The sequence below is a fragment of the Epinephelus lanceolatus genome, chromosome 20 (assembly GCF_041903045.1).
Source record: "Epinephelus lanceolatus isolate andai-2023 chromosome 20, ASM4190304v1, whole genome shotgun sequence".
Classification (NCBI taxonomy): domain Eukaryota; kingdom Metazoa; phylum Chordata; class Actinopteri; order Perciformes; family Serranidae; genus Epinephelus; species Epinephelus lanceolatus.
The window spans coordinates 19,044,949-19,071,704 of record NC_135753.1 but is presented as its reverse complement, the minus strand read 5'-3'; the positions used below and the strand labels follow the sequence as shown (position 1 = coordinate 19,071,704).

The following is a 26,756-nucleotide window of genomic DNA, read 5'->3' as shown; positions in this document are numbered from 1 at the left end:
TCACTGCTTCATCTACTTGTTATTTGGAACTCTGCAGGAGAGATACTTTTTGCATCCCAAGATATTTAGCTGGAGCAAAAATTGTTGTTCTCTGCTTTAGATTTCCACCATTCGTTGAAACAATCATTCAATTCCATGCAGGCCAGTTATGAATATCAAATAAAAAGAGCATGGGACAAAGGCAAAACTGAAAAGAGTGACGGTAATGAATCATTATTAGCTGAACTACAAATCGCAGCCTTATTAAATCACTTTCTGCTGGTCTGTCACATTTCTCTGTCATTAAAGTCATTAAAATGTTGACATTAGCAGCAGACTGAAAGTCATTTCACTTGCATCCAAGAGGAACACAAAGAGTCTATGTGTATAATAGGAACGGCTTATCTTCTGCTCCTTTAAAGGGTGGCGAGATAAGGTGTTATATACTGTACTTTCTTACCGTCATCGCAGGAATAAAAGACTTTCAAAGAGCGCCTTCATCTGTTCCGCCAAAAATTATTTAGCTCAAAATGAGGTCAATTTACAACGAGTAGGAGTCAATTAATGTGATAGAGATTCTGTCTGATTATACCTTGCAATCATCTCCACCTCTATTAGACTCAAGTTGTTTTGGCCATGAGGACAGCTTCTAGTCTAAGCTGCTGAAATGATAGAAAATCTTCCTAGAGGACGAGATCAGTTTTTCTCGGCTAATTGAGAACATAATTCGCCTCAGGAAAAATCTTAAAAGCTTACTTCACAAAACTGTTGGAACGATACCGGCAGTGGACACTTACTGTCCCAGAATGCTGTAAGGTGACCCTGTGAGGGACGTCAGCATTTAAATAAACTTTAAAACAACAAAGAGGTAATAATGATTACTTGGTTAGGACTGAAGAAATCAGCAATGGTTTCATTTAAAGGGTCAGCTCCAAGCAGCAACCTCTGTGAACTTCGAGTGCCAAAAACTACAGTTCGGTGAATGGCCACTAGAGGCTGGCTCTGGAAGTGAGTCAATCTCCATAGAGCCTCATGTTAAAATGCCCAACTTTACAGCAGAAATAAACATGTTTACAGTCTGGTAAAAAAAGAAAAAATTGGTCTCAATGGCATATTTTATCAAGGCTAAAAGTTACATAAATTTAGGGCGGGGCTGCTTGAGTGACAGGCTGTCTGCAAAGCGTCACTTAAGTCTGTGAGTCAAATCCACCCCTAACTGTTCGTTCAAGCCAGAAGCTTCCAAAGAGGCAAAGTCCCTCATGGACGCACAAGAGGCACGACTGTCAAAAATATTTGTGGCAGCTTTGGTCGCTCTAGTCGCTCATCACATGAATCATCACATCAATCACTACTGGCTTGAAAGCAGCGTAGTTGCTGCTTGCTGTTGTCCAGTCGAAAAGCTCATGGTTGTGTTGATAAAATGCTTTGCTTTGCAGTATGTCATCCTATTCAAACCAAGCAAGGAAGACTTGCATGCTATGTCGCAACATTAGGACGCAGTCCCAAGCCTCATCCTTTTTATTTTGGTCTCTGTAACCAAACAGTGACACATTATAAAGGACTGAGTGGGCGCGAACGCAAGTAGTCAACTTCCTGATATCCATTGTCGGAAGTGTGCTGTAGGAACCAAGGTTACATGGCTTGTTCTCTGGGACCGATTTCATTGAAGCACGTCAGCATTCCGATAAGTTGTCACTGAACCACCCAGTGGCACACAAAGCCAAAAGTTCAACTTCCTGGGCATAAAACTACCCAGATCTTCCACATTGTGGAGCCCACAGAGGAAGCGCACTAGAGCAAGTGCTGGCTAAGCCTTCCAATACAGCGCTCCGCTACCTTGAATGGGATCAATCGTGTAGCTCTTGAGCTTGAAGGTTTATTTTGACCTTGACAAAAGTTAAACAAAAAATCCTTAGCTCAAGTTCCACTTAGTGGAAGTTTTCAAGAGCTTTTAGCTGTCATCACTGGAATGACATTTAGAAAACCTCTTTCCGGACTCAGTGGTCCTATTGCTCTCAAAAATCCACATATTTGACTGGAGTTTTCATTGGAGCACTTTTTTCAAACAATCAGAAAAAAGTGGCTTTTTTTGTGTTATTTGGGCAAACTGAACCTTTAATGTTGTTTTGAGTTAAAAGCAAACTATACATTAACAGCATATTCTTTCTTTTTCTGTGTCCGCTCATGTCGTCTTCGTCTATTTTCTACAATCACAAACAAGTGTACTTTGAGGAGCTTAATTCAGTGGGAATGGTTTATCATATCCATAACTCAACCACCAATAGGAGCTGAAATGAAAGCTCTGTAATGAGGTTTGATCAAACCCTGAAGCTCAATGAGACGTGGCGCGAGTTGGCTCGGGGCCCAATGAGGGATGACAGCGCCGACAGCTCGCAGCAGAAACACCTGGTCAGGCCTCCCCCTCCTCCCCTGGCCTCGACGCTGCTCGGCCACATGCCACTGGCCCAGGTGTGTTTCCACCGAGCTCAATGTCCCGTGGCAGCCATCAAACTCCACAGCCCCAGATTTGCATCAGCTAATACATATGGCCCAGGTTAGTGCTTGATCTCCTGCTCAGATCCAGACATGATCCGTTATGTCTGGATAGTGACGCAAGAGAGCAGTCCAGCAAGGTAATCAAGTGGTCAGGCGGTAACCTTAGTGTCTCGTAACGATATCAGACAAATGGACGCACATGGTCAGGAGCTACTGTGTGCCTTTGCTTGTAAAAACACTGCCAAGCTCACTGCACCTCATATGCTAGCATTTAGACAAATAGCTTGGCTGAATTAAACTGGCAGCCAGAGCACTGCCTTAGAGTTAATAACAGTTTCCTCTGGTCTTGTGAGAAATTGACAACTTGCTACATCAGCAAAGCACAGAGAAAACTTGTGAGAGACAGTCTAACGCTGTCAGAGTGCCGAAACAAGTGATGAAGGATGAGGTCCGGGGGCCGTGGAAGGGGTGCAAGGGTGCAAGCTCATTTGTCTTTTTGACGAGGCACTCCTCTCCAAACCTGTTTACCTTCCCTCCCAGCGGGGGAGCTGGAGTTGATATACTCATTGCTGAAAGAGACACAACAAATCACACCCATCGCTGAACACCTGACTAGTAAAAGTAGCGCTAGGGAAACTTTAATTCTTCCAAAATTACAAACAAAACAGCACCGAAGCCAAAAACAAGGGCTAATAGGTGGGCTGCCTAAGGGTGCTACTTTGCAACTGGAAAAAAATGAACAAATTTAACAAGGAAATCTGGTTTTTAACAAGTTTTTCTGGTAAGATGTTGCTTTTGCTGATTTATGTGGATTTCCAACCATTGTAATGGTGATAAAAAAGGACTTTTTAAAGCAAGTTTGACATTAAGTGAGGTTCATACCAAACAAGTACATGTGAATGGCTGTGAAATTAACTTTGATTTTTCCATTTGCTTGTGCTTGGGACAGGCCAGTCTTTTCCAGATGTAAATCTACTCAACAGCGGAAAAAGTTAAAGCAATTCCAGCGGTACTGGAGAGCTCCAGACAGGAAAATAGCCTTGTTAAGACAATAAAATGCTTAAAATGCTATTTTATTAGCAGCATGGCGACAAAGTAGTGAAATAGTAGTCACTGGTAGGCACAGCTCTCATATAAAAGAGATCACTATATACAACTGTTTACTGCTCTGCCTATGATGTGAGGAGCACACAGCGTCTTTGAAGCTGCAAATTGACATTGATGTTCACTTGGAGAGGAGGAATGCAGCATCTCTCCACTGGGGAAATTTAACAATCCATTTGATCCAGAGAGCAAACAGCACCATACATGGCCAAATCTACAGTAAATCTGATCTGCAATCAGCTACTTTCATCTCTAAATGTCACCACTCTGTGATCTAGAAAAGGGAGATTGTGAGGCGGTGAAAACAGATTAAGAGAAGTTCTTTGGAGTGCTTGAATCTGAGATGATTCATGAAGCAGATAGCCTGTGCAGAGGACTGTGTTTTGTGAGAGTGACCGTGATGTTTTCAAGTTCAGCCTCTCATGGTCTGACCCTCACCACTCGTCTCCCCATTAGCTTAATTAGACACAGCCACACACCCATTAGATGGTCCCCCCTTTTTTTTTTTTTTTGCTTCATGCACTGAATGGCTGGCTGCAGTTCAAGGCACCACAAAAACAGCTATGCAAAACAAGCAGCTTTCAGAGGCAGGGGAAACCATCAGCAAACTGCACACACATTAAGAACACTAGGCTAAGTGGCATTCAAAAGCCATCTGGAATTTAAAAATGACATTGCGTGCATTAATAACAACCAGTCTCCTCTCATGGCTTGCAAAGATATTTGCCTTAGAGTACAGTTTTAACCCACAGAGGGAAGAGGCAGAGAAGAAAATGGGTGTTGTTAGTGCTGCCATGTATATGACTGAGCATCTGTGTGTTTTTAAGTCCACATCTGTGTGTGAGAGAGTGATCTGGTATGAGATGCAGCTACTCACCTTTCCTGTCTGGCTCTCTGCAGTTCAGTACGTCCTGACAGAAAAAAAAGTCTTGGACACAACCAGAGTGACACAAACTAACCAACACACCGTCGCAGTCCCAAACTTTTTGCTCTCTCCCGGCAGATCTGCACACTTCCCCTGCTCCCCCTCCCTCCCTCTCTCCCTCTCTTACTTCAGCACTTCCTGGGCTGCTGTTTATGCTCCAATCAGGCCATCCAAGAAACCGCCGCTGCCCCTCCGCCCCCTCCTCTCCGTCAGCCAACAGCCATTGTTTAGCAGGGGCTTGTCACATGTAGACGTCTGTGTGTGTGTTCCCTCTTAACCAAGACGGAACCTCTTGCCACTGCCCGGAGTCTGGCTCTCCTCAATCAGGAGAAGAGTGAAGACGGAGCAAACTACGAGCTGAAGACGGAGGATGGGAGCAGAGCTGGTAGGCTGAACATGGAGGGAGCTTCCTGCTTGAATGTCTTCACTGAGAGAGATACACTTTTTCAGGAGTGGGGAAAAGGGGGGTTAGGAGCATTGAGTAAGGGTTGGGGGTGTGTCTGGAACTTTCTCTCCAAATCCAACAGCTTGTTGATACAAACCGCAACGAGGCTCAGCCCATCGTAGCCCCCAGAGAGCCCCAGAGCTCTGTCTCCAAAACAAGGCGCTTTTCCCATAGTCTGCCAAAAGTTTTCACCACGATACCTCAACCCCTTCTCCCAGAGCCCCAGCCTCTAATTCACTGTTTCACTAAAGCCAGGCAAACACAGCTAGGCCTGCTCTTTCCAAGCTTTTGGGTGAAATAAAAAAGGGTGCGATGTGGGGGGTGCAGAGTTGCAAGGTGAAAGGTGACGTGTGGGAGAAGACAGGTTGACAGCAGCACACTGAGCTTTTGTTGGTGTTGTTAACAGTTCCGTCATTGCATGATGACAACACCTTGTGGGTTGTGGAAGAGTTTAGACAAAGCTGAAGGCATTCAGGTCGTATAACTTGAAACAAATGTTTTACTTTTAAGATAAAGCTTGAGGAAGCAAAATATGTTCAAAATTGAAGTGAAATGGATTACAATGCTAACACAGACAGTTAAGCTTAAAGGTCCAGTGTTCATTATCCTAGAATGAGCTGTTTATATCTACATACAAAGTGGGCCCTCTCCCATAGACTCTGCCATGTTGTTCTACACTAGCCAAGAATGGACAAAGTAAACACTGACTCCGTAGGGCAATTCGCATTTTCGTGTCAGCCACCATTTCACCTACACACTTAGCAAGTTTCAGTTGGTTGCAATGTGCAACCTCACTGCAAGATGCCATTAAACCCTACACGGTAGACTTTAGAGGATAATTCGTCTGACTTGGGCCTTTTTAATTGTTTTTTAATGGTAACATTGTACTCACCAATGTTATAAGTGAAATCTGGGAACACGTTGGCATTGCAACGATGGAGTGCAACAAGATTTATTTACAAAAATACTCAGAAAATCAGACTTAACATGCCAACAGTTTAGTGAGATCATCTGATCCACTGAATTTGGTGGTAAAATTAAAAGTAAGAGCACCCCAAAATATTGGCAATAATCCCTGAACGCACAAAAAAACTTCTCTAGGTCAACATTGAACCGAAAAAAAAATCAGTGTTTACCTTTGTTTTCTCTTCCAAATAAATGTGACTAAACTAGAAATGTGTTAAAGGGGCACTCCAGTGATTTAGTACAGCACTTTCATAAAGTTGGGGGACTAAAAAAGTGTCATTAAAGAAGAAAAGAAGACCAAAGAGGGAAAAAAAGATACCCTGACTTTTAGTACCTGGCATCTTAGTATAAATCCATCTCCTGGATCCGTCATTTCCCATAATGCAACTTGATAGCAGCTTTCATCAGACCCTTTACGCCAGGTAAACACCCACATCTTAAAATCTCCTCATCTTTATTCTTTCTGTTATAAAATTGCGTCTCCAAGCCCAATTAGAGATAACCCCGATGACATCATCAGTGTTATTTTTTACTGACTTTGGAGAGCACCCACCAGAGCCACAGAGGACTTTATACAACTGTTTTCACAGGCTGAGTAGTACTCCTCACATTGAGTAAACTGGACTGGATGTGTAAAACTGGTGGAGTGCCCCTTTAAATCCTGCATAACAGTCTGACTCCTTATATAACCTGCCTCGTCTGACTTCTTTTTAGCGACAATGCTGCGTTCCACGAGCTCAGCCATCAATTGAGTGAGTACAATGCTTTTATTACAGCTAAAAACCGCGGCCCAAACTATGAAAATAAGACCCAATTTGTAATAAAGTGGAGTTATTTTAACTGATGCTACTGTGGTGGAATTCAAGCTTCACATGAAGAAACCCAACCTTTCTCTTCTGCTCTCTTGTCCACTCTACTCATTTTCTCCTCTCCAATAACCTGTCTTTTCCTCTGCTCTGAATGCAGTTCATTCAGTCAGTCAGTCAAGCCACACAGGCAGATTGGGGTGCCTCCATGCCAGGTTGGACTCAGGAAACATTCATCTTGTTGTTTAGTCTGGGCACCATGTGTCGGAGCTGGGAGGCCGCTCTCCTCCACAGACCCCTCCTCTTGTGCACACAAGCACAGCAAAGCCCCACACTAACAGACACGATGTGGACATTCACTTCTGTGGCTCATTGTTCAGGGTCTCAGATGCACAAAACAACCAAACTTCAAAGCAGCAGTTGCTACAAAACAGCACGAACATGAAAAGAGGAAACGCGCACACCCTCTTTGGCTCAGGTGTGTCAGCGTGGAGGCTTTGTGCAACAGCATCTTTTTCTTATGCTGCTTTAGTCACATAATAAAGAATGAGAAAGAGATGATGACTCAGAGCAGAAAGTCATTTATGGAGCAGATAACAGGAGGCAGGTGCAGTGAACTGTATGCAGCACAGTATTTAAACAGTTGTGCATACGTGAAACTGTATGTGCATGTGCCCATGGACTCATGATGCCATGTGAAAGTGGAAATGCTTTGACATCACCTGCACGAACAGTATAAACAGGGCCCACTTTGACTAATCCCTTGGTGCTAAATCCTTTCAGTGCTGAAAAGAGACGCAAACAAATGGAGAGGGTGCAACAAAATAAATCAAAACACTTGGGATTTAACAGTGAGGGAGCAGGTGAGGATTACACCCGAAGCCTTTCAGTTTGCAGCCTCAGCCTGTGCCAGTGTGCTACGGAGGAACCGATCCTGCAGTCACTCAGTGAATGAGCCACCTGTGCGCCTTGGAAGACATCGAACTCGACTGCGCTTGTTTAATGTGACTTCAGTAAAAGAGACTGAAATGACACGCAGTTTGCTTTCAGCAACAGAAATGCCATCAGGAAAAGAAATTCAGAAGCTTTATGGAATCAAAGACAGCTTTTCAAAACAACAACAAAAAGAAACTTTTAAAAAACTGGGGGGGAAAGAAGCGCAAGGCACATTTGCAAAATTCAGTGAAGATGAGTCATAGCGAACAAGAAAAGAACTGGATGAGTTGCGACAACCTCTGTTATCCAACATGACAGCTTGTCATATGGCCACTTTAATCCAGCTGTTGCATTGTTGCTGGATATGCTGAAACAGGATGTAATGCTGACATGTCTGTGGGAATATGCTGCTGAAATTCATATACAGGAAACATCAGGGTTCAGCACTTACACTGTCTGACTAAAAGACAGGGATAAAAAGTTTTATATTTTATGCAATTTTACTGTTGTACATGGTGTCATTCAAAGAACAGTTCACCCCAAGATCACAAATAAATGTTTCCTCTTACCTGTAGTGCTAGTTATCAGTCTAGATTGTTTTAGCGTGAGTCTCGACAGCGTGAGTGTTGGAGATATCAGCCATAGAGATGTCTGCCTTCTCTCAAATATACTGGAACTAGATGGCACTAATGCAATTGCTAATTCACCTAGCACCACTGAGCTAGCTAACATTATAGCTCAGCCATGGAGGACGGCTGATAGCGAAGATATAACAGTAAAATAAAGCAGAAAACAGGATGCAGGTGAGAATCTGAACTCCAAACCGCAGAGATTCAGTTAGAAGCTACAAAAATGCTGAGAACTGTACACACAGAGACTTTGAAAAACGGCTTTCTCTGGTCTCCTGCAGACAGAGGTGAGTCGAGTCTCGCAACACACACACTTGTTTGGGGGGCAGAAGGGGGGTCATCGGGGGTTAGCTGCGGTTGGCGAGACGTTAGAGCTTAGATCGGGCCCAAAAAATCCAGCCCAACCCCACCCGAGCCCGTGCATGTTCTGCCTGGCCCGGCCCAGTTTAAACCCAACATTTTCTTTTTAAGGATTGGGCCGTTACAAGGTCCCCGTCTTGTTGCTGTCATATACCAGCATTGTGCTGCACTTTGTCCACTTGACTCGACTCAAACCTTGGACTTCCCTTGAGATTGGGCCAATTTAAACTCTCCTGAGGCTATTTTTTTCTTGACATCCGAAGGGTCCATTTCGCCCGTTAGGCCTATGCGCAACAGGTCAAGTGTGATGAGTGCGAAGGGAGGAACTCACATGTGCGCGGCCAGTGGCACCGTCAAGGGCCCAGGTGTGATAAGTAGTTGGTTCCATAGCCTAGGTCTATTATGAGGAGCCGGACCTGTCCGAGCCCGAGGATAGTGGTGGGCAATTATGGGTCAGGTTCAGGCTCGGGCAGAGAATCTAAGCTCTACGAGACGTCACCACTATCTGCTTGAGGGCGGGTGGCCTAGCTTTTGGACCCCTCCAGAGAAAGTCCATTTTAGGCACAGCTTGGCGTGGCACAGCACATCTAAACTGACAATAGGAACACAAATCAACACGGCATGGCTTTACTCGGCACGGCCAAGAGTGACAATGGAAAAATGGTACTTGAGTAACCAGGTCATTATTTTTGGAGTAAAATGCATAAATTACTCACGGATGCGTTTAAAACTGTTCATACAATTCACTAATATGTGTTGAGTTTGAAGGATTTTATTTGTGATATTGGAAATAGGAGCATGACAAAAAAAAGTTCACCAAAAGGTCCACTCATTAGATATTTTCCAGATCTTTCCAACTGCATCTCATCAGTAAATGGCATTTTCTTGGTTGGCTAAGAAGGCATTATAAATAAAACCTTCTGAATACAAATAAAAATAAATAATATATCAAATATATCTTTAACAATTAAAGGTATATTTGCAGAGTCATTTTCACTTTAGTATCCAGAACCTCAGAGTCAGTGTCTTGCTGGCCCACATAAGGTTTTGGTTTGCAGGGCATCTTTTCTACCAAAGTGATGCAGAGTGCATGGGAAAAAAACACAGAGGCACCAAAGGCCTTGGCTGCCATCCACCCAGATCCCACTCTAGCCCGTGGACCAAGCTGCCTTTTTCATATATTTAGCCTCAAATCATCCAAAGCCCTGGTGAGCTGCTGCTCTCTATTTTAAAGCCAGTTTCATAATCTTCAACAGGGACGCTGGAGAGTTTAGCTGAAGGCCACAATGGAGCCACTGGTCTAATATGATCTCTGAGTCAGCATCAAACACTCCAAAAGTGCTTGAGGAGTAATCTTACTGAAGTTTTGAGTTATTGACTTTACAGGTTTCAGTCTAAAGATGATGACCATGCTTTTAATATGCAAATAATGGACAACACTGTGTGTAACACCCTGTATTTAACCCATCATAAACACATCTGAGAATGCAGAGACGCCACAGCTCATGCTCATATCTTGATGTACAGCTGTGTGAATCAAACTGCCATTATGGATTTGTGTGTAGGAGAAGTTGAACAGATATTGATTAAATAAATTAATAACAGCCTGAAGTAATGAGAATGTGAAGTGAGAGGTGTGAGATCAGACCCGGGTTGGAGAAGTGAATGTGGCACTATGAGGCCAGTCTGATTGTCCCATGGCCCGCTGCTGCAGTGACAGAAAGGAACAATGAGACATAACTCACCCGGGGAACATAGCACAGAGGGTCAGAGGGGTCACATGACTGTGTTCCTGTCTGTCTGCCTGTCTGACTGTTTGGCTTTCCATCTCTGGGTGGGTGCACACGCAAATGCCTGAATGCAAGTGGCAGCATCCGTGAAGATGTGGTTAGACAGATTATGTCCTTGAGAGAATGTGAGTGTATCATTCCCACAGAATGACATAAGACTGGTCAGGGCTGATCAGTCTTCCTGTCAGATGATCTCAGAGATGTAAAGCAAAGAACAAGACAGCCAACACTGGGCCAACAAAGGTATGAGAGATAACCAAAGTAGAGGCTGAGAGCCAGTTTCAGAAACAGCTAGTCTGCAGGCAATCTGAAGATCACAAACCAACTTGTTCCCAGATTTCACTTCTGAATTTCAGACTGAGCAGAAATACCCTAGTTAAGAAATATCTTACTAAAGCAAATCAGAAAAGTGTTTCTCTCACTCAGCAACCACTGTCAGGATGCCTTTGAGTGCAGCTGTCAGTTACTACAATAATGAAATTATAGATGGAACAAAGGGACCCATAATGCAGAGAGAAACCATTCACATTGCATCGCCTGAAACCACCACACACAACGTGCAGTTTTCTAGAATTATCTTCAATTTGTCACAGCTGACAGTCTGAAATATCACACAGTGGGTTGGGTTGAGTGTCATGATAGGAGTGTACAGTATATACCTTCCTTTTTTCTGACTGATAGCATGCTTACATCTGCATGCTAACATTTCTTTACTCTTAAAGGAATACCCCCCCAAGTAACCATCTGTATGTCAGTTAGTGACACCGTCTTACGCTGAATTCGTGAAGGAAATTTTGTTTTTCTCGCATGCCTCCGCTGTGAACGAAGAATCCAAAAACAGAGAAAATTCTTGATGAATTGAAGTCGTACAGGGCCATGCTCAACAACAGCACAACTATATCCAAACATCCGTTAACAAACTCTCAAACAACTCATGTAGTATAATAAAAGTTACATTTATCCAGTTTTATGCAGGCGTGCCACTTTTCTGTGCACAAGACTGTACAATACATTTTTTAGCCACATAAAAAGACGCCCAACTTACAAAGAAAAAAAGCACTGACTTCAATTTTCACTATATTAAGAATATTTGGCTAAAGGCCACTGTATTGCTCTTAAAAGCCATCAGACTCCATTGACAAAAACAATAATTTTACCTTGCTGAACAAAGGAGTTGCTACTCTCTGCTGCCTCGATCAGTTAGCTTGTTTGTGTTATTGTGTGACTTTGGTGTTTTACAGGGTTAGTTTAAATTTACCAATGTCACACAATAACACAAGCAAACTCACTGATCGTGGCAGCAGTAGAGCAGCAGCGCCTAGGTTTAGTTCAGTTTCAAATACCAAGGTTTAAGCAAAAAGACTTGAATGGGAAGAAATGAGCATAAAACTGAATAAATGAGACATGAGCCCCTTTTATTCTGCCCCTTCAAGGCGGGTATTTGATGCCATTATGCCGCCTCGCTGGTCTATATAAAAGGTACAATCGCAGAATGGGAGGACAGAGATGTTACGCCTAAAGCCAGCATCAGAGGTAGTAATAGGGCCGAAACAACATCTGTGTAAAGGGAAAAGCTGGCATGATGACGTGTTATGCGTGAAAACCATTGTAGGAAATTTAAAAAGTAGCTGTTAGCAGTTAGCGACTAACTCAAAGAAGAATTTTAGTTGCCAAGAATATCCAAAAAATAGGAAAATAATGAGGTCCAGAAGCTCCTTTCCCTCTTATCAGAGGACAAGATCAGCCATGATTGTTATTGCAATGTTATGTCACTGTTATTATTTATAAAGCACTGCAGATGCATTTTTATATGCTACACCAGAGGCTGAGGCTATTTGTGTAACATGTCACACCTATCGCGCCTCTCATGCTTTCGCGATGCCAGCATGCTGTATAAAATCACACAATGGAGTGGAATGATGGTGTTGTTGTTTGGCAAAGGAAGCATGAAGAGGGGACCTCGTAGCGGCCCTATAGTGCAATCTCTGTGTAAAAGGGCTTTAGATTATGATGCGGGAGTTGTGTGAGAGTTTGTAAACAGATGTTTTGATGTAGTTTTGCTGTTGTTAAAAGTGGCCCAGTATGACTTCAATTCATCAAGAATTTTCTCAACTTTTGGATTCTTTGTTCACCATGGAGGCATGTGAGGGGAAAAAAATCACTTTAATTCAGTTTAAGTTTAAACAAAACAGGTTGAGCAAAGAATATAAACAAAAAGAAACTTTTAAGAACACACATACTAATTGATTCGAATTGTGAAAAAGTAAAAGCTAATACTGCCAATCCCTCCGTGAATCAACACACATGCAGCTTTTGGCAGCTTTCAGGTCATTATTGGGTCTCTAGCCTGTATGGCTGTGTATTTATGGTTCTCACTAATACTGCTAACATAACCCCATGGGCATCTGGTCTTGGCCAACAAGTCCAAAAAGCCTGTTGTGGGTTACTTGACCAGAGGAAATTGCAGAGAGCCAATGTAAATGGGTTACTGGTGAAGAAAGTTGAAAGAGAGCCTCGGCTTCATCAGAGAGCCATTTTTGATGGGAACTGAGGCCATTATTGCTCTTCAAAGCCACTAGACTTCATCAACAAAAACAATGATTTTACCTCACTGAACACAGGAATTGCTGGTCTACCGCTGCTTTGATTGGTGGTTGGCTTGTGTTATTGCATCACTTTGTGTGACGCAGGACACTCCTTCTCATTACTGCTTGATTGTATTGGTACCACACTTACCACATAATCTCTGACTGCAGTGTTTAGAGAAGCTCTGTTGTTGTGCAATTTTTAGATAATTGCGATTGCTAGATTTAAAATAATACCAGAACACTTGGGTCAAAGTATTAATAGACAGTGATGCAAAACTTGAACACTGGAGCCTTTATTCCTCAAAAATCTTGCCTCTAACAGCTGGGTCCTGATTCTGTTATGAACACAGACATGCCCTCTGTGCACTTTGGCATTCAAGCGTTTCCTGCATCTAATAACATCTCTGTGTTTGAAGACGACAGTGCTTAGTAGGATCGTCTCAACTGTCAATAACCCCTAGACGGTGAGCGTGTATGAAATGGTTGACAATACAAGCGGGCCAGCAGCTGGTTGAGGCGGTGAACCTGTCAGGTCAGGCTCCTCTCCTCTCCCACCTGGCTCCACATCTGTCCATCACTCCATCTCTGCCTCTCATACTTCCCCCTCTATTATGTAACACTTTTAAATGATTGTGAGTGCAGCCGAACAAACAATAACTGTAAATACATGTTGTTGTTTTTTGTTGTCATAGAAATGCGATTCGTAATCAGGTTTATAGAGTAATACAAAAGCATTTCGCTTAATTGTGTTGGGCTCATAAGTGCACTTCAGGGCCTTCTGGTGCAATATAAGAATTATTGGTCTTAATATAATGCATTTAGAATGGCTAAGAATAATGACACTAAAATATTTATCAGATGTTTTATGCAATGTCAAAAGAAAAATGAGCAAATATGCTTTCCTCATAAGGGAGGGTTTTATAGCGGCCTGCAGTGCTGCATCTGCCTCTCAAAATATTTATTATGCAAAACATATCTATGAGGAATCTGGAGTTAAAGCGGCCCTTAAGATATAAGTCATTTGCCTGTCGTTAAAAGCATCCTTTATTGCTACTCTGGAAAATGTTTCAACAATGAATAAATGATGATTGCTGGTTGCACAACAAATAAACTGCCAGCTGTCACATTGTGAACTGTGGGTCTCAATCAGCAACTTAGCATACCCTCCTTGACTTCCTGTTGATATGAGACGCTCCCTGCTTGCCTGTCAAAGGATTTCAGGGGATCGCACAACAACAAACAAATATGTTATGAAATAGGCAGCGCTGAGAAATATTTGGTCCCAATCACAATTAATATTCTGTCTCTAAGAGAATAAAGAGAGCAAGGGAGGAGAGGGTAAGAAAATAAATGTTTTACTTTACTTTCTTATTACATCTGCAGCATCTCTGTGGTTCCATTCAGCCACAGTGTGAAGTCGTCTATACGTCTACAATAAATCTGTGAAATTACCTACATTCACAAAACTACTGCTTTTACTCTGCTGATGCTAACCCATGTTTTCACTTCCACCTCGCTAATTTAATTATTTGAATGTTTCATGCCCAAATTACACTTGTTAATTAACTGCCACTATTATTTCCAGCAACTTTTAGATAAATTAACTTAAATTATTCAGAAGTGCATAATAGGCAGGTTATTATAAATGACGGTAAGGAACACATAGTTTAGGTTTATTTTATTTGATATGGACATCACAAATACATTGAGACTGTCCCAGTGGACAGACCAGATGCCTTTGCTTAGGTGTATGTAGCACACGTGCTAATTTTCAACACCAGTGTCACCCAAGCATGTGCAGAAGGGAGGCTGAGAGTGTTTGAGCACCTGCTCCTCTGTCACTTGATGTCCAAAGTGCCCTTTTGTTAAGGCTTTCTTTTTTTGGTCTGATGCCCTTATCAAAAAGAACATTTAACAATTAATAATAATGACTGGCTGCCGTCAGTCAGTTTACATCACATCACATGTACATCACAGTTATACAACATAATTTTAATAGTGGTCCTGACTGATGGTTCTTACTGAGGTCAAGTGAGCCGTGTTTTTAAATTTGAGTGTTCCGGTATGAGTGCATAGAGCAGCCATGAAGAAAGATCCGTATTTTAGCAAAAATTCTCTCATTTGATAGACCAAGTGAAACAACATTATATTGCACTTTGCATTACATGAAATCCAATTATAAAATGAGAAGTTATAATAATAATAATAATAAATTTTATTTGTAAGCGCTTTTAACAAATGCTCAAAGACACATTACAGTTTTTTAAAAATCATAAAATCTATTGATATCTATTCTACTGTACTGTTTTTTATTTTAAAAGGGGAGCTCCAGAGTTAAAATATCACCAGAAACCCTAATCATCTTTGTCCTGTCATAAAGGATTCGCTGAAAGGACAAACCTGACTATGACCCTATGAAGGTTCATAGGGTTTTACTGTACAGTTTTCAAGAAGTATTAAGGTATGCTCACCTCAAATTACATTCTAACAAATTCATAATTTCCTCATATTAGAAATTTCAATCTAAAAAAAACCCTTCTAAGTTTATTCATTTATCTTCCGTAAACTGCTTATCCTGTTAGGAGTCGCAGGGAAGCTGGAGCCTATCCCAGCTGACATTGGGAGAGAGGCGGGGTACACCCTAGACAGGTCACCAGACAACCATTCACACTCACATTCACACCTACTGCCAATTTAGAGTCACCAATTAACCTGCATGTCTTTGGACTGTGGGAAGAAGCCGGAGTACCCAGAGAAAACTCACGCTGATATGGGGAGAACACACAGGCTCTGGGCAGAGGGGCTCCACCATCCTGAGGATCTAACGCTCCACCCAAGGTTCAAACCAGAAACCCTCTTGCTGTGAGGTGACAATGCTAACTAATGCACCACCAAGCCGCTTTTTATCATTAATATGAAATTTTAAAAGGATTTATATCCCAAATGACCCTGAATATATCCATGTCAAATTTCATATCATCTTACATTACAATTTTTAAGAAATTTAAAGGTTAAGTCAGCTCAAATGACATGACAACATTCATATTTTCCTCATATTTATCTATCACAATACCCCTATCACTGGGTGGGAGACAATAGCTGGGTTTCTATCCAAATGTATCGCAAATTTTAAGCGAATTTTGTGAATTTATGCACGTTTCCATTCATTATTGTTTTGCGAGTATTGGGAGTCAACGGGTTGAGCAGAAGGTCGCGCTTCTCATGAAAAATAAAATGCAAAAGAACACCCGTAGAAGAAGAGGGCACCGTGAGATGATGTCATTGAGAGCGTCTCATGTCCACAACTGATGTAAACAATTACCGGCACATCCATGACTACGGCGAGATGGAGGGATTCCTTGGGGACTTCTTGGCTATTGCGAGAGCTCTCATCACACTCATATCAGCGTTGTCAGCGTAGCCTACATAAAGCCGTGATGTCTGTGTTGGTACACCAGACAGCACACATGATGCAGCGGTATTCAACACGTCCAGTCTATTCAGGTAAGCTGTGAAATAGCCTACGCTCACCTGACACTGGAGTAATTACCTCTCTCTAAGTTCACACAGGTGTGTGTGTGAAGTAGAAGTAGGATTCGGTAGCCTACGTCATTGTTTATTCGCTAAATCTGTTTCCATTGCCAAAAGTTGCATTTTCCTAATATCGATACGCTGACTTTTCCACCCCCTCCAAGCGTAAAAACTTTTTTGCGATATTTCGGCCCTTTTTCAAATTTCTGGCGTTTCCATTCAAGTTTCTTTTCGCAATTGTTGAAAATGCAAATAAAAATAGGTGGATGGAAACCCACCTAATGACAATAGTATGATGCGGTTTGTTGAAAGGTTCCAATTTACATTCTGATTGAATCTGTGTCGCTATAATTCAACAGGTTACTATAGTGTTGCAGGCAAATTCAGAATTTATCATCTTCTAGATTCTCAGAATGAAATAATGTGTTTTGCATTTTTCTGTCTCAACGTTTAACTTAAAGGCAGGATAGGAAGTCAGAGAGGGAAAGGTCTGCAGTAGCTCTTTTTACAGCCTCGAGGACAGAATAAACTTGGCCAGTATGGGGTGCTGAAACTTTCCGGATCTTTCAAACAGAGTTTAGAGACACAGTCTGCAGTGAGCAGCACAGGTCAGTACCATCACCAAGTCCCAGCAGCCCAGCATCTGTTCTCCGAAAACAACAAGCCTGCAGGGACAGACGCACATCTATACAGTGTCACCACCCAGGAACACCCATGCATCATCTGTCCTGATAGCATACACCTGGGCATGTGTTCATTTATTGGCAAATCTGTGTGATGTTGTCAAGGTGGGACACAGATGAAATATATTATATTGTACAACAAGGATGCAAAAAATACACACTGTCCAGCTTTCCAAATGATCATGTTTGATTCCTATCCTTGTTTCACCGCCTGTTGTGTAATGCCAGAATGGGTCCTGCCTGCTCTGCCTTACATTGTCTTTTCCTTCAGTCTCCCTGGTTATAAGAAATCAAATATTATATAACAGAAGGGATGTTAGATAAGAGTTTCTGATGCCTATCACAACCCATCTACATTCTTCTGCTGGGCGTCTTGCAACGCTATTGGCTCGGAAGGATCATGACAAATGGTTATTTGGCTGAGTTTAATTCGAGGAGACAATTGAAGCAAAGAAACAGACTCTACAAATAATGGATGCAAACAATTGACTTTTGCGCAGCCAAAATAATCAGATTTAAAATGTATTTCCACTGTTCCACTCAGAGCAGTATCAAAAGTATAGTAATAAAGGGATTAAATCTTTTTATCCTGTCACTTGGTTGAACGGTCTATTAAATTTGCTCCTCTCCAGCTCCCACTGCTCCTAAACTGATAACACATTCACCCTTTTTGATTTCATTTTTGTGATGAACTGGAATAAGTGTGGTAGCATCGGAGATAAAAGTGAAACCCCCCCCCGCCAAAAAAATAAAAAATTGGAGAAACTGCTGTCACAATATTCTCGTGTGCATCCCGGTTTTCTGTGAAGTATTAAACCTCCAGCTGTTGACATCAGTTTAGCAGAAATCCCCCCCTATTCTCTCCCCGCAGCTCAGGCTAAAATGCTGCGTCAGTCTCATGATAGCTTTAGCTGCCTAGCTGGAAAGCATGCATGTCTTACCAATGACTTCATCACGCAGCCAAACCGTATTATTCCTCTTTAGAAAAATCCCCAGATTTAAGAGAGGATGGGGGTGGGGGTGAGTACATTTGATCCCTGATTCAATGTTTCTAGTGTTTAATACTGTAAGAATGTACCAAAGATGCTCAGAGGCACAGGGCAGCTGTCAAACCCATCTCACTGCTTCATATTTAGGGAAAGATACTTGCCAAAAAAGTGAAGTTCTCAGTCACAGCCTAATTGAACAAGCTGTGCTAGCAGGGATAAAATGAATAAACGTCAGAGTAAACTCTTTGACAAAACTGCATGAGAGGCGCAAACCTTCACGGGGACAGAAACTCCAGTGTGGGCATAATGAATCAAGTTCGACCTGAAATCCTATTAGCTGTACAGCTGGGGGCGCTACATGCCAGGAGCCATTGGACTCTCTGGAGTGGAGTGGAGGAAACTCACCACACTCTCACTGATGTCAAAGACTTAAGTGTTGCGAGGTATAATTATGTGAAGTGGTAGGAAACCTGCACACTATCAAAAGATGAGAGATTCCATATGTGGCCAGGAAGTCTGCTTTATTTCAAGTTGCAATAAGTACAAAGTGCAGTGCAGCAGGAATAAATCTTACTCTTTTTTTTTTGTATTGAACAGCACACTATGTTTTACAGCTCTGTTCCTCCACATATTGCACAGACATGTCTCCATAAAGAACAGGCTGGATGTCTGAATTCAGAGCCTGGTTGTCAAAATGAACCGTGTTTCGCTATCCAGGATCAGCGAATCCATCTTACTTTTGTGCTGGTTTTTCAAAAGACCATTAGACTGGCTCACCCTGATCCAGAAACAAACTTTTCAACATTACCAAATCTGGATAACTAGTGCTCTAAAGTGGTGGTTCCCAACTGATCCAGCCACGGGGTCCAGATTTCTTCTTAGTCATTAGCTCAAGGTCCACACAGTTCAATATATCCAGCATCATACTTGTGTTTGGCCATGTCATTAAGCTAGTTTGCCGTCTCTTTTAGGTAACTGTCCATTATTCACTCACTCTACAGCAGAGAACAATATTTTAAAATAAAAGCTTTCTGCGGGAAATTCACTGTACTTCAAAATAAAGTGTGTTTTTTACAAACTTGAAACATTCCAGAGTCACTTGCTCATGAGTTCAATATTTTATTGGAGACACTTTCTTCTAAATATGGTAATATAGTACCTTCTCAGTTCTTTTATAAACATGTTCCAAATATCACTAGTCTTATAAAGTCAGCTGTACAAATGGTTCAAATGTTAATTCTTTTGTGTTTTCTACTATTTTGTGTATTTATTTATATTTGTGTATTTATATTCATGGGTATTTATAGGAATTAAATCCAAAAGTAGCAGATTTTATTACCTTTAAATAAACAGTAACTGGCATATACTGTAGGCCACTGTAAAATGACCGTAAAACCCACAGTTATACAGTAGTATACAGTAATCCATGATACTGTCATATACAGTAGCTGCACTGTAAAATAACAGTAACATACTGGGATCTCTGCTGCCAGCTGCTTACTTTTATTTTACAGTGAAATTATTTTTCAGTGAAAGACCATCACGTAGGATAGCCAAGGTGGGTCACTATAGGTGTTTTTAATGAAGAGACAGAAAACATGCATGTTCTCCCCATGTCAGCATGGGTTTTCTCCAGGTACTCCGGCTTCCTCCCACAGTCCAAAGACATGCACGTCAGGTTAACTGGTGACTCTAAATTAGCCCGTAGGTGTGAATGTGAGTGTGAATGGTTGTCTGTCTCTATGTGTCAGCCCTGTGATAGTCTGGAGACCTGTCCAGGGTGTACCCCGCCTCTCACCCAGTGTCATCTTGGATAGGCTCCAGCCCCCCTACAACCCTCAACAGGATAAGCCATTACGGAAAATGAATAAATGAATGAGACAGAAAGAAAATAAAGCAAATTTTGTTTGATGTTGACAGGAATTTGGGGGATTAATTTATGCAGACATAATCTTTTTTTATTTATGTATTTATTTTTACTTTACTGTATTGAAAGGTTTATGAGGTAACTTAATCTCTACTTATCTATTGTAACTGTAACAGCTGAGCAAATCAGTGCCAAACATAAAAAAATGTGTATATATTTGACCAATTTAAAAGTTTTATTACCTTTCCTCATTCCCTTACCCACTGTGAGGGTCCAAGGACAGAGGGATGTCGTATGCTGTGAAGTCCTCTGAGGCAAACTTGATTCGTGATATTGGGCTTTATAAATAAAACTGAACTGAATTTTATTCCTGAAATCTGCCCTGAATCCACCCTTCTGCTGGGGATCAGGATAATCCTGATTTTTTGGATCAAAGGTATCCCAAAAATGTAAAAAATCAAGATTGGATCAACGGATGACTTCTTTCTTTTAAACATCCTATTTTCCAGGTTTTATTTAATGCAATAGCTGAAGTCTGATCAGATTACTGCTGAACAGCTGGGCCCAGGTGCCTATACAGATTGTTAGTACTATAAAAGGGCCAAAGAAAGCATGGTTTCAGAAAGAGGTGTAAAAATATAACTGTTGCCGGATCAGAGGCAAAAGTAGAGTGGCAAAGTCAGACACATAATTGAGATAAAGTGATAGCACAACCACAAATTTATAATTCAGCGCACGTGGGTCACGGGGATCTTAATGGCTTCAGAGCAGGGGTTAGGGTGCTCTCTGTATTTGACAGTCATTATGTTAACTATGACAGGCTGAGACCCTGCTGAGCACCTGACAATTATAGCACAATGGCATTCTGCTCTACTGGCAAATGAGGTACATTTAAAAATGACTCAATTATTTTTGGATAAGCCACAGTTAGGCAGCACACACACAGTTATTAACCGGTAGGATGTTGCAGCATCTGATATCAGCACTGCGCCCTTTAAGAACAAGCACTTGGTGCACTGCTGCTTCGCTGTTGATTGGGGGCACTGTGAAATACACCCTAACTCTCTATCTTTCTAATTAATTTATAATGAATGCGACTACTTTGGCTTTAGGCCCTCATTGGTGCAGAGATAAGCAAAGATCAGGTCTCACTGTAAACAAACGGTTAATAAAACCCCAATACTATACCATCTATATTTCACACCGGCAATGAGAAGTCTTTTTGACTTCTCTTAGATATGAATATCCTGTTCATCACGCTCACTGCCAAAGGCCTGAAGCAACACAGCTCATAAACATTTACACACACCACAAAAAAAAAAACCTCTTTTGACTCCCGCCATCCATTTCTAAAAGCAAAACCACACACAAGCTACTGATTTGGTGCAGAAACTGGAGCAGTTTGTCTTTGCAAATAAATGCAGATATTTCTTTTAGTGAGCAAACACTGACACACTTCTCCGACAGAAGGGAATGCCTAAGTTATCAGTTTCATATTTAGACAGACGCTGAAAACGGGTGGGGCTTCTTTCCCTGACGGCAACAGTTGCTCGGTGTGAATACAATTTATGTGTCCATCTTGCAAACATGAAGCCCCTTGCCAAAAAGAGATGCTCACTCAGAGCTCCCTAAACCATAACTCATTACTGCGGCAGGTATAGACGCAATAATGTAGAGAGTGTTTTTGTGAAAAGCTAAGTTGCCGCTGGGAAACAGATACTGTGAGAGGGGGTTGATTAAACCACCGTAACAATCACACAGGTAACTAAAACTGCGGGTAAACACACTTCTATCATATCACATTCCACATGCAACTTTAATAAATACAAGTTGATGCATGCACCTGTCTGCAAGTGCATACTGTGCTCTCAGCACTGCAATTGCAAGTCTGCACACACACCGACACAAACACACACAGATGAACCACGAAATGCCACTGATGCAGCCAAGAGGGAAAAAAACAGAAGAGGAAGGAAAAAAGAGAAACATTAAAGCAAAGTATGGACCAGCTTTGTCTGGCAATTTTCCTCCTGCAACTTTTTAATTTCTCTTCTTCATCTGTCAGCCTCTCTCTCCCAGGATGGGGCGAAAGAGAGAAAAAGAGGCCTATACATCAGTGAGATTTAGTGCCGCCTCATCCTGCTCAGCACTCGTATCACATGGTGTACATCATCAATAATCTTTACGAGCCACTGCCTTGGCTAAAACACAAGGGTAATGTGTTGCCCCTGCTGCAACCACAAACTCCCAACCCAGGCATCTCGGAGCTTATTTTCCATCTTTGTTTTCTGCATGTAAGTGCATCACAACAATAAAAAAAGGCCACTGAGATTTTTATAGGCTTCTCTGGCTGGAGAGTGATATTCAAACACAGTACGCTGGCTTTGGATCTATCTCTAGCAGACAGCATACAGTTACATTTTCACACAGATTGACCACAAGATAAGAAATATACAAGCTGTAATATGTATGCTTGCAAGTACAGTGGATCACAGATGACGATTCATCAACAAGCAGTACTGTAAGAACCAAGAGTTTCCTTTCATCCTGGTCATTTGCTGAGCTATGTGACTGTCACACCAGATACTGCATGTTCGCAGTCTGTTGTCACGTCTGGTGTTGAAAACTGGGACAGACGAGGGCAGTTTTGAGGCGGTGAAAGCTGCAGTTGCAGCAAAGTGGCACAGAAGACAACAGGGTAAAGTCAAGAGGAAAATCAAAAATTACCATGCTGCTTCAGACATGCATGATGCTTCTATTTTTGAATTTACAACTAGTATTTACTGAGCAGAGAGTTTGCATCCCAAAGTTCAGGGATCAACCGAGAAGTAAACACAGCAAGTGCCCTTCCTGTCCTCAACAATGAATAGAGACATGAGTTTTTTGTGTCGCTACTAGTTCCTTTTCCTGACCATAAACCACAAGCATGCTTTCAAGAAATGCCCTTAAATGCTCCATTTTATGAAGGAGAAAAAAAAGTTGCTCAGGGCCCGCTGGAACCTCTTAAAGAACCAGAGAAGGAATGTGGTATCACTCAAATCTCTGGACACATTTTTAGGGTGGTGATTGATTTCTCTTTTCATTGTTATCTCAGATATGATTTATACGAGGACATTTAGCCACAGGGTGTCAGCTAAAGGTCAGTAGGTCCTTAACTTCTGCAACCCAAAATGTCAGAGTTTCACTTTCATGCCTGCCATGGCTTGAGGTAATGAAAACACACCATCAGTCTTAAAAATAGTGACAACACAAGGAGGGAAAATCAGGTGATGGAAAGCAGTAAGAGTGTTGTAATTTCTGGAGTGTGAAATTTAGATACTGATGCCAGGGATGTAGAAATCACTTGTTGTAATATCATAGTGCAACCCTCCAGTCTTCAGCCACATCACATGCCCTAATCATCTGACAGTGTACAGTAGAGTTTCCCATGGTGGATCATGTGGTCCACATCTGCACACTCCCACACCATTAGTCAGATATTATGTTTATTTCAACACTGTTTTATTCAAAGGAGCAGTTCAACATTTTGGGACATGTACTCAAAAAGATAAATATCACTCTCATGTCTGTGGGCTAAGTATGGAGCTGGAGCCAGGAGGTAATTAGCTTAGCTTAGCATAAAGACTTGTAGCAGGGGGAAACAGCCAGCCTAGCTTCATCAGAATAAAACAAAAAAGTCTACCAAGGCCTCTAAAGCTCACATCATATCTCATTTGTGTATTATGCACACAAACTGAAAGGTAAAAACAAAAACATGTGGTTTTACGAGGAGTTACATGTTGTAACTATTTCAACAAGACCCCAGGAAGTCACTGCACTCAGCTGCTGGTAGTTCCACAAACATGAAAGCACTAAACTCCAGGTAAAAGAACAACTTTCTGTTTTTACATTTCAGCTTATGCACCCATTAAACAAACTAGATAATAGGTGTTAATTACTGAGCTTTACAGTGCTGGTGTCTTTGCACATCGGAAAGAACCAGGCTGTTTCCCCAGGCTTCCAGTCTTTATGCTAATTCAATGTTATAAAAGTTACTGACCATGAGTGCTTAGCTACAGCTACCCTTCTTCACTCAAAAGCCACTGAATTACTTCACCATTACTGTATATTTAAAGTAATTAGCAGGGGTGGAAGTAATAAATTACATACTCTCATTACTGTAACATTTTTACTTGTACTAGTATCGCACCCTGCTACATTTCAAGTCACATCTGTCACTGAGTAGCCTACAAACAAAAGTGAATATAAACTGTGAGAGAATGGAACAAAAGGAAGGAGATAAATAAGCAGCTGCAGCAGAGAAGAAGCTTGAGGTCTCTCTGCGGCTGCAGAAGAACAAAGCTTGACAGGTGACGGACACTCTGGAGGAGATACATGTTGTAAATGTTCACATTCACTGGCCGAGGTCAGGTGGTGGGAGGGGTGCAGAATGGGAGTCACACTAGAGTTGGGCCTAGTGTTTAATGAACAGTACAAAAGCAATGCACTTAAATTTGTGGTTAGTATAACTATGCCTCAGCATAGTTACGAAGGTGGCATCTACCTAAATTAATCACTCATTTGATGCTCCACCAAGGGAGCAGTTTAGTGACCCAAATCAAACACACCCACAATGTGAGGTGACACAGGGCAGATTGTTAGCATGCTAAAGTGCTCATGTTAACTGAAGAACTTACACATTTAGTGAGGTGTTTGATAACTTTCTACAGTTTTTGGCAATAATTCCTGAGGCTGAGTGGACTGGTTATAATGGGACAAGTGAGAAAGTGAACTGGTTTTTCAGTTCAGTTCAGTTCAGACAACCTTATTTATCCCAGAGGGGCAATTCAGTTTTACAATCTAACCAGACCATACACAGACTCACAGGCAGAAACAAGCAGCAACCTACAGTAGTAATAATACAACGATATGCTTCAAGAATCAACAAACAGAGAAGAGGACTTTGTGGTGCAAAAGGTTCAGAGAGTGATGTTAGAGGTGAGTGCAACAACTCAGAGTGATAATGTCAACAACCACAGGATTGCTAGGGAGTGTTGCATGTATACGGTGTGCATAAAAACTGAGCGGTGTCTCCTTTGCTGTAAAATGTGTGGATGTAGCTTCTGTACACTTTAATGTTAAGACAGCCCCATGCTGTCTGCCTGGGTGGTTAGTTCTAGTGAGGCTGAAATGAAATTAGTTGTATGTATGGGCTGCAAAGTGTCGTCTATAGAAGTTGAATTTACTGTTGAGTTGGACATGAGGGGTTATGTTGCTGATGTTCCTCCACTAGTATGTGCGCTGACATTTAATTCTATTTATTTTGTAGCCTAACAATACCAGCCAGGCTATCACAGAGCTGACACATAGAGACAGACGACCATTCACACTCACATTCACACCTACGGGCAATTTAGAGTCACCAGTTAACCTAATCTGCATGTCTTTGAACTGTGGGAGGAAGCTGGAGTACCCAGAGAAAACCGACGCTGACACGGGAGAACATGCAAACTCCCCCACCCGCGAACTCGAACCAGGAACCCTCTCGCTGTGAGGTTAGTCATAGAATGAATAAAATAATGGATGTAGCTACCGTGACACCACCCATTGGTTTGTGGACTCCCGTTTTGAAGCCTCAAGTTCTGCATTTTGGCCATTGCCATCTTGGTTTTTGGAGCCAGAAGTGACCATATTTAGACAAGAGGCTGGAGCTGTGGTGGAGCAAGGGGTGGATCTGATTGAGAAGCCAAGGACACTAACAGCAGACAGCCTGCCACTCAAAGCTGCCCACACTTAATTATGTATGACTTACAGTTAAATTCATCCCCCATACAATTGTCACGAATGGGGAAATAAGCTATGGAGACCAAAACCATTTTTTTGTACCAGGCTACAAACATGTTAATTTCTTCTGTAAAGTTGGGCATTTTATCATGGGTGTGTATGGGGATCGACTTGCCTCTGAAGCCAGCCTCAAGTGGCCATTCAGTGAACTGCAGATTTTAGCACTTGAGCATTGGCTTCATTTTCAGCCCCAGAAGTTCAACTTAACCTTGAACTCGGTAGAAAATCTCTCTTAATCTGTATGCTACATGGACACAAAATATTTTAATGACCTCAACCAAATATTCCTCTTGCAAATGATCACAGATGGGTACCGCCAGCAACACTAAATATTAATGTAATATTAATGAAAAATCCAGTCCCATTAGACAACATGTCGATGTGAAAGAAATAAACACAGTAGGAGATTCAATTTGAATCGTCTGAACTGCGGAGATAAAAGTGTATGAATATTTAGCAGTTTGTGCATACAGCCATTTTTGTGCACATTCACTAATTCCCACACAGTAAAAAAAAAGAAAAAAAGATATATATATACACACACACACCACATCACGTTTGCTGCCTGAAGGGCAAAAGGGTGTAAGAGGGGAGGTGGAGACATATTGATTTCTCTGTCGACTCTTTGAGAGGAAACCCTGAGGGAGGCCTTGCATCCGCTTACACCCTCAGTTGGGTGAATTAACCACATTTATGCTTTGGGCTAGAACACACACACACACACACACACACACACATTTCATTTAATTGAAAAAAAACTATCAAGTAGTGAGATGTCTGGTTTGAAGGAATTTCATGGCACATTTGCAGTATTAGCTTTGAAGACTTTGCTGTGTAAT

General features: G+C 41.8%; 1 protein-coding gene across 16 annotated transcripts in view; it reads right to left on the bottom strand.

Annotated features, from left to right (window-relative positions):
- Positions 1–26,756, bottom strand: part of kiaa1217 (KIAA1217 ortholog) — a 149,701-nt gene that overhangs the window by 79,035 nt on the left and 43,910 nt on the right. For 2 of the 16 annotated variants that reach the window (XM_033639522.2, XM_078162947.1), the window contains exon 1: positions 4,457–4,613. The exons of the other annotated variants lie outside the window; for them this stretch is intronic. The gene's annotated coding sequence lies outside the window, so the exon portion shown is untranslated. Of the gene's footprint in view, positions 1–4,456; positions 4,614–26,756 lie in introns of those variants that run through there. 16 annotated transcript variants of the gene reach the window in all.